The sequence below is a fragment of the Danio rerio genome, chromosome 4, assembly GCF_052040795.2.
Source record: "Danio rerio strain M-AB ecotype USA chromosome 4, GRCz13ab, whole genome shotgun sequence".
NCBI classification, from domain to species: domain Eukaryota; kingdom Metazoa; phylum Chordata; class Actinopteri; order Cypriniformes; family Danionidae; genus Danio; species Danio rerio.
Genome location: NC_141024.2, coordinates 15,673,156 through 15,685,685, shown reverse-complemented (window position 1 = coordinate 15,685,685; position 12,530 = coordinate 15,673,156). Strand labels below are relative to the sequence as shown.

The 12,530-nt window shown below is 34.8% G+C and overlaps 1 protein-coding gene across 41 annotated transcripts in view; it reads right to left on the bottom strand.

Annotated features, from left to right (window-relative positions):
* The window catches only part of LOC147844672 (uncharacterized), a 138,076-nt gene that overhangs the window by 106,778 nt on the left and 18,768 nt on the right, over nucleotides 1-12,530 (bottom strand). The window lies entirely within an intron of this gene.

Sequence of the window (12,530 nt, the reverse complement as noted above, 5' to 3'; positions counted from 1 at the left end):
TTAAGTGCCTCGAGTGCAGAAACGAAGTATGGGGATGTTCCCGGTCCACAATTAACTTTGTAACATGGCAGGAGAAGGAATCTGAAGAATTGCCACCCCTAAATTTATTTCAAACAACATAAAACAGCAGTGTGTAACTGCATTGCTATTATTATATGCACATAAACAGAAAACAATCAAATTATTTAGTGCATATCTTATTTACAGTACAGATACATTTTATGTATATCTATGATGTATTGGTCGCTTCTTTGTGATGATAAGTACTACAAATAATACTACAGGAAAAAGGCTAGATGTATCTTAAGTGAATTTACTGTAAAATCATGGATAACATGGATAATATGTTAAGATAGTTTTGTTATTCTGCAACAAAAAAATCCCATAGACTTTATTTGAGGATGAATTTTCAAACATTAACATAAATATTAATCAGTTAAAGACCTTCAGACCTCTCTGCTTGTCTGTCAGTTTGGAAACAAACATTGAATATGCTAAAAGCTTGTTAAATTATGTAAATAATTTGCTAGCCATATTATAAACTTGCCGTTTTTGCTGTGCTTTGCACAAAACTTTGCATTGAATTTAACAGAATGTTGTGTAAATATTATTTTTAGGTGTCACCTTTAGTATCACACTGCTTAAGTGAAACAATGAATTACCAAACAAAAACTGTAAAACTATACAACCCTGTGGCATCCAAAGAATAAAAATACTAATTAAAAAACTTTTTTTGGATTAACTGTAACTTTTTTAAGTCTTTTTTTTAGCCTGCAACCTGTCAGCCTGTAATATTTAATAATGTTGTATTCTTCTCATGCTTTGAATTCATAAAAAATCATAAAATCTATTCTGCAAGTTTAATAATATTAACAACAACAACAACAACAACAACAACAATTAACTGAAGTAACCCCTGGCATTAGAAGCACACCTATTTCATAACCAGGTGTCTATGAGTGACCCAAAAAGTATAGTGATTTCAGTGGCTTTGTACAAAGATTATTCCACATATATGTTTCTACATGGAGCTCTTTGGTCATCCTGAGGTGAAAGTTTGAAGACATGCAAGTTTGTTTACACGCATAATTCCCAGTAGAAAGTGAGTTTCCACCTTGCAGAAACAGTTCAAAGTCCTCCAAAGCATTACGAGAGGCGATTGAAGAGACAGCTCTGGAGAAAAGATGGGACAAAGGCCCAGCTGGGTGCATCTTGATGGTGGGACACAGAAGAGGGACCCCCCTTCCTTACCCACAGATGAAGAGAAGCAGGGCCCTGTCGCTCTGATGGGAAGCCTCAGCGCCTGGCTTTTAAAGCAAAAGACGAGGAGAACAGGGTGGGGGTCTCTTTGCTTTCATCCGGAAATGAGACATGACCAGTGGTCGGTGTGGAGAAGCCATGCATTTCAAAACCACTCACATCCACAGTGCCGAGATCTGTCTGTCCGCATGCACACACACAGATTTGATTTGCTTTCCGAGCCCCTGCAGAGACTGGAACATACATATATCTATCCCGCAAACCAACGCACACACTCTCGAATTGTTGGATATCCTTCACAGGTTTCCTCCGATGCATCTTCAGAACACACACTCTCATTTCCACACCTCGCTTTTTCTCACAGCTCAGAGAAATGAGTTGAAGGAGGAGTTTCTGTTGTGTGGCTCAAATGGGCTTTGAGTGCTGCATTTCCAATCAGTCACAGCTGTGTCAAGGCATTTTTCTCAAGCTCTCCTCTCCCCCTTTTTTACTTAGTTTTGGCTGTGGAAAGGCGCAAAGAAAGATAAACACATTCGGCACTTTCTGTTTAAGGTTCATTACACAGCCTCAATCTGGGGCGGGAGAGTCGGCGAAGAGTTAATTCCTCGCCGTGTGAGAGAAAATGCATTAACAGAGTCCTATCCATCTTCTAACTGACATATCCATTTAAATGTTTGCCTCTTATTTCTAAAGAGATGCGGGCCGAAGATCATTGCTCTCTTTCTCTCTTCTATATACACTTGCTCACCTACTTACTCAAATACTTTTACTTTTAAAACTTTTAAAATATCACTGAGCAAGTTGCGTCACTTTTGCACCACTGCAAAACCTGCATCTTGTTAACTGGCCACATATAAAAGAGTTTTGCCAGATGTTAATTGTGTTGAAGTAATGCTGTTTCATCATTCTCTTGCTGATACACTAAGGACAATTTTAGCCTATCCAATTTACCTATATCACATGTCTTCGGACTTGTGGGGGAAACCGGAGCACCCAGAGAAAACCCACGCAAACAGAGGGAGAACATGCAAACTCCACACAGAAATGCCAACTGACCCAACCGAGGCTCGAACCAGCGACCTTCATGCTGTGAGGCGAATGTTACTCTCCAAACATATTCAGAAATTAAAATATAATACAATTAAATTCAAGCAAAATATTGCAAAAACATTTACATTTTTTTGCTTCTCTTGATTTTTCCTCTTTTTAAAATTTGTAGTTAATATTTTTCTATAACATATCATTTTGGCTGTGTTCATTTTTTGGCTGTTATCGTAAGTTATTTTGTAAGATAAGCTCCAGATTTGGCTTCAATACTGACTAATCTAATGTACAGTATATACACAAATATAATATTGTCATGCTTCCTATAAAGAATATTAAAAGATAGGTTTGTGAGGGGTGTACTTATATATGCTGAGCACTATTTCTTGCTCTATATCATGCTTTCTGTTATGATGTATATATATATATATATATATATATATATATATATATACATATATATATATATATATATATATATATATATATATATATATATATATATATATATATATATAATACATTTCATTTCTCATAAAATATTACCAATATCCTTTTGAATTTATTCAGTTGTGACAAGTACTAATACAAGACTTTTTTTTAAATATTACAGTACTTTAAATGAAAATCTTTTTTTGTATTTAATTATGTTGGCTTGATTTACTATTTTTTATTCTGAGACCAGATTTAAAACCCATCTCGTTTTGAACTAGCAGCATGGCAACAACATTTTAAAGCATGCTAAAATATTGTAGCAGCATAATAAAATGTTTGTTTTGTTTTGTTTTTAATAGAGTAAATTTACTAGAAACAGCAAAAAAGCATTCTAATTCTAGGCTAGCATAGTCAAAAATAAAGGCTAGCAACAAGGTGGACATGTTAGCTATGCTTAACATGCTAAATGCTATTGTGCCAGTATGCTAAACATGCTAGAAATGTACTACATGCATAAATGTTTAAAAATCAACAAAACATGCTAAAACCATGTTCGAAATACGCTAGAAACGTGTTAATTCATGTTATTAACAACTCATGCTAGAAATATGCTAAATATTTCTCTATTTTTCTTTCTTTCCTCAGTTAAATATATTAAAGTGTTTCAAACAAGGTGCACGCCAACATAAATTATCCAATGAACTTGACTACATATATTTAATTTACCTAAAACAATCTTTATCTGATTTGATTTCTGGCACTGTGCTCATAAAATTAGCTCTGATGGCATAAAATGCTAACAGGCTAACAGTATTCATGCCATAATTAAGACTGATGTATTTTACCACAGGTCATATTGAGTGCTTCAAATTGACACTAAATTACCCAATAACCAGTAATATAAAGCAACATTCTTTAAATAAAAAGCCTCTACAATTTAGCAAATCAGCAAAAGCATCATGGGAAATCTATGATTAAGGTCCCATTCCTCTGAGAGTGCTGTCTTGATCACAAAGCAAACCTGATGCACCTTTTAATATATCTATCAATAAAAATGTCATTTACACAAAAGTAGGACTACATTCATAAGCATTTATGTACATGAATAATAAAATTAAACTATACCATCAGACATTTCCTGACCGGTGTCCATGTAGAGCTTTCACTCTGGAAATAATGAATGCACAGAGGTTGTCTTCCCTGTTTGCGATTAAATAGCTTTGAAAAGATCTGCAGGGTTATTAAAATCAGCTACGCTCCGAGCAATCTCTATATCACACTCCATCAAGAAAAAAAGAAAAAATCCTCAAGCCTCTCTTAAACAACACTCCAAAGATTACAACACAAGACAGAACGAAAACCAAGAGAAAGATTTAAAACCTCACAAAAGGCATAAAGGGCACTTACTCTGAAAATTATATTAAAGTTGCTAATGAGATTTATAAATTGAGGCTTGATTAAACCCAAGTGGATTGAGGTTATGTACAGACATTAAAACTAATTACAAGGTTTTTATTCTTCCAAAAGGAATTCCTCAGGTACAGACTGTTTGTTGTTTAAATTGGATATGATTTTTCTTCTCTACTCCTTGTCAGGGCAGTGCAATAAGGGTCTCTACCAGCCGCCAGCCAAAAAGAGGATCGAAAAATACACACACACACACACACACACACACACACACACACACACACACACACACACAAACACACACACACACACACACACACACACACACACACACACACACACACCAGACAGAATGAGATGATCCAGGCCCTGTGAATCAGGGCAGAAAGTCTAATACTGAGCACCTTTGTGCCACAGAATGAACATGACGAAGCGCTCTAACCTTCCTCAACACTTCAGTGGCCTTCAAAGCCGTAAGAATTCTCAACAAAGACGAAAATAATTTCCAATACATATTAATGACTTGGACTAAAATCCATCCATGTCCTTGAGACTTCAGCACAACAAACAAAGCCAACAGCTTCACTCCGTAAACACAAGGGTCTTGTCAATAAAACAATCATTACCTGAAGCACAATGAGACACATGAGATGCTGAGAGTGATCTAAAATTCACTGTCACACCAAACATGAATTCATAATAAGTCAAATGGTGGCACTGAAACTTTAAACACCAAATACTGGTGTTTTTACATCAGATAAATTAACTGTACATCATGATTACCACTGACTACTGAAACTATTTGCTTAAAATTATTACAATTAGATAACATTTTTGGTTACCCCAAATCATCTTTATTCAGAGATTCAATCAATTAGATCAACAGATAAACAGATAATATATATTTTTTTCTTTTCAGCTTAGTCCCTTTTTTAATCCGGGGTCGCCACAACGGAATGAACCGCTAACTTATCCAGCATATGTTTTATGCAGTGGATGCCCTTCCAGCTGCAACCCATCACTGGGAAACATCCATATACACTCATACACTACGGACAATTTAGCCTACCCAATTCACCTGTACCGCATGTCTTTAGACTGTGGGAGAAACCAGAGCACCCGGAAGAAGCCCACGCCAACGCAGGGAGAACATGCAAACCCCACAGAAACGTCAACTGACACAGCCGAGGCTCGAATCAGTGACTTTCTTGCTGCGAAGTGACAGCACTAACCACTGCGCTGCCATAAAATAAATTATAATATATAATTGTATCAATGAAATTATTTATTTTAGTTTATCATTTATTTTATATTGTGCATGAAATATTATATACAGACAATGTACAGATTAAAAAATAAAATTTAATTATTTATGCCTTTTATTTAATCATATAATATTCACTGTGTGCACAAATACTATATGAAATAAAAATAAATTAAAAACGAGTTTTATTAAAATATATAGATCATTTGCATAAATATTATTTATAAATAGCTATTAAGATAACATAATAACAATAATACTGTAACTATAACAACAACAACAACAACAACAATATTAATAATGATAATAATATCTACTCTAAGCGGTTATGTCATTCCTTAATTACTAAAAATATATTATCCTGTTTGTGAAAACCAGACCAACTAAATGTTATTATGTGGGTGGGTTGTGGACATGAGATTGCACATAAAACAGCTTACAGACCAAGGTTAAAAATCCTGGCTCTAATCACTCATCTGACAGAATACCGAGAACACAAGTAACAAGTAGGCAGGAAACAGCGATGGTGCACATAAGTTATCATCAGCCCCCTTTCTCCAGCCCCATTGACACCTCAACTGCTTTTGCAGCAGATCTGGAGCTTCAGCCCGTCTCAATCCTTTTATCAGGCTCTGCGTTTGGATCGATTGTGAAGGAAGTTACGGTGTAGACAGCAGTTCTCTGTTACAACCCTGATGCAGGCACTTACGGCTTGCCCAATAGGCCATTAACACTCCATGAATTACAAATTTAAACATGCATTAAAAACACATTCAGCTCTTTCTGAGGTCACGTATGCTGTGTATGCATACACACACACACACACACACACACACACACACACACACACACACACACACTTCTGGTTGCAGACTCTGTATCATTAAATGTACACACAGCTCATGGGATCTCATTTGCTATGCTGTGATGGTGCTCATGTGGGCAATCCTGCTGACCCATCATTGTTGTTATTTATAGGTGCGAAGAAGAACTTAAGGGTCAGGGGAGTCAAAACCAGGACTCGTAATTACTGCTGACTCACTGCCTCTGCAAAGAAAAGGGTTATTACCTTTACTATACTGACAGAGGGGGGAGGCAGAGAGAGAGAGAGAGAGAGAGAGAGAAAGAGAGAAAGACATAGGGAAGGAGTAAGAGAGAGGGACAAAGATCTCACCATATTTAGTAGTTCACCCAAATCTAAAAATCCATGGGCATCACGGTGGGCAATGGGTAGCACGATAGCCTCACAGCAAAAAAGGTCACTGTTTCGAGCCCCGGCTGGGTCAGTTGGCTTTTCTATATGGAGTTTGCATGTTCTCCCCATGTTTGTGTGGGTTTCCTCTGACATGCGCTATAGGTAAATTAAATAAGCTAAATTGACTGTATTGCATGTGTGTGAACGTATATGGTTGTTTCCCAGTGTTGGGTTGCAGCTGGAAGGGCATCCGCTGCATAAAAACATATGCTGGATAAGTTGGCGGTTCATTCTGCTGTGGCGACCCCGGATTAATAAAGGGACTAAGACAAAAAAAATAATGAACAAATAAATCTGTTATTTACTCAATATCATGCTATTCCAAATATTTTATGTAACACTATGATATTTTAAAGTTGTGATAACCTTTTTAAGTTACAACATTAGTAACAACATTTATTTAATGATTGATACAGCATATCATAATTCTATCTTCCAAATGATGTCAATCAAAGTGCCTTTGGGACTTGCCATATTATTTGTAAATGGAGAGAAGTTGCTTTACTATTATTTCCACCTACGATTACATTATCAAAATCCAAATTCATGCTTGTTAACTTTAGTAACTTTAGTAACTATTGTTAACAAAGATTAATTATATAAATTATTATATAGATAAATTAGTTCCACCTGAGAGAGACAACTGATGGCAGAATTTTCCTTTTTTTAATCTCTTTGAGTTAATTTTGATTAGGATCTTTTATATGTTTATTTGTGATTTGTGCACAAGCATTTCCAGCTGACATGTACAATATGTGAGAGTCTATAATAAATTTTTAGACTCACAAGTATGTTTTTTTAAGAATCAGTGCTAAAAATGTGGACATGAAGAAATGTATACAATTTTATTATAGACCTTTTAAAAATTGCCATATAAAAATCATATAATTTGGATTAAGACATGTGGACTTTTCCATTGTTTTCATCACAGTTTAAAGCTGGAAACATTTGGGTGAACACACTTTCAAAGTGTCACAGAAATCTCTAAAATGCATGGACACCAAAACGAATAAATCCCCATTCATTTTTTTAGACTCTTTTGTATAGTGTTTATAGGAGCAAAACAACTTTAATGCTTTGTTCTATACGAAAATTTTAATCTTGAAGCTTCTACAAAGTTTCTAATAAGTAACTATAAAAATGTTTGGTAAGCGAATCTGTGAAGTTAATGTTGTAGAACAAAACATTCAAGTATCGTTCATTTGTTTACTCCAGCCCTTATTTTACTTCTTAATTGAAAACACCTATTACAAAATCCCATAGGAATGTCTTAATTTTTTTAGGTAAACAATCCCTATAATGTATTTCACTTTGTTTAATCCACTAACTTCTAATCTTCACTAAAAACTCCATTTATTTGCAATCATTGTTTTAAAGACATTATTAGTCACATGACTCAGCTGATTGGCTGTGGATGTATCACTCTAGAGCTCCAAATATAAAGGCTAATTATTTAGTTCAGAGCAAGAGTATGACAGAGAGAGAGAAAGAGAGGGAGAAAGGAGATGGAATTTAGGGCCTCAGTGCTGCCGAATTGCTCTCTCACACCTCTTGACTGGACACTTTAAAAGAGAATATAAAAGCTCTCCAGGTGCTTATCTCTGGCCAGTGTTCACAGATCCAACTGTTCACCCTGAGAGAGCACTGACTAGCCCGCTCGACCCTGCGCTGCACCCTTAGATTGAGAAACCACAAGAGATGAATGAAAGCACTCCTTGCATCAGCCACTAGAGGGCCATCATGGAGACTGTGATGTAATAAAACAATATTTTAAATATAATATAAGTTAGTGGTTCTTTGTTATTTAGTTGCAACATGTTCTACAAATCAAGTATTTTTTATAATTCTCAGTTGCTTACTAATGATAAATTTATTTAATTAAAAATACAATAATATAAGAAAATACTTGGAATTATGCCTTTAATACATTTGAAAAGTCCATCATTTTACCTTTTTAAAAGCTTTTTTTTATTAAAAAAATTTAAAGATTTAAATTTTTTAATTCTTTAGTGTCACAAGCTCTTTTAAAAAACATTTAATAATATTTTAAACAACAAAAACCATTGTGGTTCTTAATATTGCTGTAGAAAGTGTGGCAAACAAATTTTCCAGGATCTTTTGATGAATAGAAAGTTATAAAAGCATTCACTGTGACTTTTGATCAATTTAATGCATTATTAATGGTTTAATTTACTTAAATGTCCTACTAGTTTCAAACTTTTAAAAGGTAAAGCAATTGCAAGCAAAGCATATTAAACATAATAAAAATTGCAAAAGAAATGAAAAGCATTTTTCTTTGCCTTTAAAGAGTTGACAGGCCAAAAAATTAGCAATTATTTAAATAAACATCAATATTATATACTTAAATTAATGGCAATGCTTTAATACTTTATATACAGTATCTTAAATGCTGAATCACCATGTGATGTTAACTATAAAAATCTGGCTTTGAAGCAAAATCAGAAATAAATGTCATAAAATGTCCAATATCTAAAAATGATTGAAAAAAAATGACTATTCCTAATTAAACGGCTGAGTCATGTACTTCTTTGCCTGTGCAATACATGTAGTTGTGCAAAATAATGAATTATGCATAACGTGACAGAGAAATATTCCCACATGAGTCATTTTTGAATGAGTCCTGCAGGTAAACAGCAGCTCCAAACTCTTTCAAACTAGCTTCGAGAGCAGCCAGCTTTTCAACAGTGAGAGATCTAAATGACAAAGAAGGCCCGCACTGCAGCAGGCACAATAGCGGGCAAACACTCGAAGCACGGCAGAGCAGACGGGCCCTGGGATTCAGTGAGTACCGCAGGGGATTACAGATGGCCCTTCAAATTAAATCAAATAGTACAGCTCAGGTTCGGGCTTATGGCCGCCTACGGCTCCAGGAGAGGTGTATAGGACTGGAGCTGGAGCCAGCGGCTGCGGAGAGAGCGAAAATCACCTCCAAATGAGTTTCTGAAATATCTATAGATAAATTGAATTTGAAAATCTTGACAGTGAGTGATCTGAGGCTGGTTGAGGAGCAAGTCAAAGGTGGCAGTTGTTCTTTCACTGCTCTTCAAACACAAAAGAGAGAGATATTTTGGTTGTCTATTATGGTGAGGTTTTCTATTGCCTTCAATTGTTTTTACTGAGCTATTTTTTTTTTATTATTCTTAAAGGCCTTGATACACCAATATATATGCAAAAATGAGGGACAAACTGATGTGACGTAGTTTCAAATAAAAAAAACCTGCCAATACAACGTTTGTTTTAGAATTATCATGTCCAACCTTCTCACATATTTTAGTCAATTCAACTAACATTTGCTCTCATAAGGAATGCACATGACATTGTTTTAATCTAGCACAAAAACTAAGGGCCCTATATGTATATATATATATATATATATATATATATATATATATATATATATATATATATATATATATATATATATATATATATATATATATATATATATTCTGACCAGCGCAACCCTAATTTTCACATTTGCAATGTATAATGTTATTCATTCATTTTCTTTTCTGCTTTAATTATCTGGGGTAGCAGCAGTGGCATGAACCGCCAACTTATCCATATGTTTTACCCAGCAGATGTTTTTCCAGCTGCAACCCATCTCTGGGGATCACACATACACTCTCATTCACACACATACAATAAGGACAATTTTAGCTTACCCAATTCACCTGTACCACATGTGTTTGTACTTGTGGGGGAAACCAGAGCACTTGAAGGAAACCCACACAAGCGCGGGGAGAACATGCAAATTTTACACAGAAATGCCAACTGACCCAGCCGAGGCTCGAACCACCGACCTTCTTGCTGTGAGGCGACAGCACTACCAACTGCGCCACCGCGTCACCCATACAATGTTATTACTATTAGAAGTATTATATTTATTATATTTATTATATGCATATTTACATTTGTTTTAATAAAAACAAGTTTAGATTTGTCCACATGTCTTGTTTTGGAGACGTATGAGTCACTATAAAGGGCATAAAAATAAAACGTGTGTTTGGATAATACTCAGTTTTTTGACCACACTTTGTGATTATTGTTTATTATGCATTTGCTGAAAATTAGAACTGAATTTACAAATAGTTTTGAAACAAATCTTTGCACTTAACAAACATAATGAAATATTTAGGGTAATGGAGTGTGTACAACACCATTTCATTATCCACTAAAATAAAGAAATAAAGTAAATAGTAAAAGCAAAGTAAAGAGGCCGAATGAAGGAGGCTCATTCTTTATCCTCGCGCTGCAGATAGTGTGTTAACTATTTTCTCGCCAGTGATGCATTCAGTTTTTCCTGTTACAAAGTCCTCTGTCAATAGCAAATGTGCCATGGCGCGACGCAACTGACTCTTAAAGGCAGGGTTCATATACATTTTTACTACTAAAATTCCATGACTTTTTCATCATTTTTCCAAGACTTTCAAGTAATTTTTTATGACCTATTGTTTCATGCAATGTCTATGAATGGTGAAAGAAAAACAATGCATGTTCAAATTTGTTACAGCACATCGTAAAACCGTATAGCAACCAATTTAGTTTCAATTTATATTTATGTTTATGTAAAATTGATTCAGATAATGCTTACACTGCACTAATACTGTGGGAGTATGTAATTGGCCAAAGACAGAAAAAAAATAAAGACAAATAACTTATATTCAAGTATACAGATATCTGTTTTCCTTGACTTTTCCAAAACTTTGTGGGTTTTTCTGTTTTTACAAAACTTTTCCAGGCCTGGAAATTGCTATGTCAAAATTCCATGACTTTTCCAGGTTTTCCATGAACATTTGAACCCTGAAAAGGGAATGGGAGATGACTGATTGGTTTAATGCAGGTTATGCTTTACCCATAACTTATTAAAAGAATAATTACAACGCTGTTAGACCATGCACCGGGGTGCAAAGCGTATTTATCCATCCATAAAATAGCTTAAAAAGTGGATTCAGACACGCCCTTAATGCTTTCGCACCATGCACTTTAGACTTTGCGCCTTGATCTTTAAAATAGTGCATTTACTTTTGAAATTCTATTTTAGCTTGCCCTTTTTAAAAGAGTTACCTTTATCTGAAATGTTTCCAAAAATGCAGATTGAATAATCAATAGTTTCCGTTTTTTAACAAGTTGAGAGAATCCTCAGCGACTCGATACCACCATTCGGAGATAAAATGTACAGTTTGAACTTAGATACCAACAACTTTTATAGGCAGAACTCCGTAGATTAATTTGGATGTACCAAGAAATCAACATTGCACTTATAAAAGTAAACACATTTAAAACTAATATTCTTTTAATATTCTTTAAAACTAATAGTCCTTTTTCACTCCATCTCATTCTCTACTTGACTCTTCTTTGAATAATAATTTCATTCATTTCTCATCTCTATAAGGTCCCTGTTCTTTCATTACTCATACGATTCCTATCACTTTTGCTGCCACATAATCATTAGGCAAGTTATTATAATACAAATACAGAGGAGAAGACATCTTGTCTTTTCCCTCTTGACTTTGAGAAAAATGATTACCTAGAAGAAACTCTCCTAAGAGCTCAGAAAACCTTCAAAAACTTGTGGAATCAATTGCATAGCATTTACATGTGAAGTGGCCATCTACAGGCTTCTGTGCAGGATACATGGCTTATGAACATCACAGAACATCACAGAAACCTCAAATCAAAAGTTAACACAGGTTTTTGATTAACCTCAGAATGCATTACTTATGATTGAGACATAGAATTATGCATTTTATATGCAATTTTAGTTTGTATGATAGCTAACTGTTTCTGTGAGATTGTTTTAAGAGCAAAATGATCTGGAAAATGTCCATTATTATCATCACC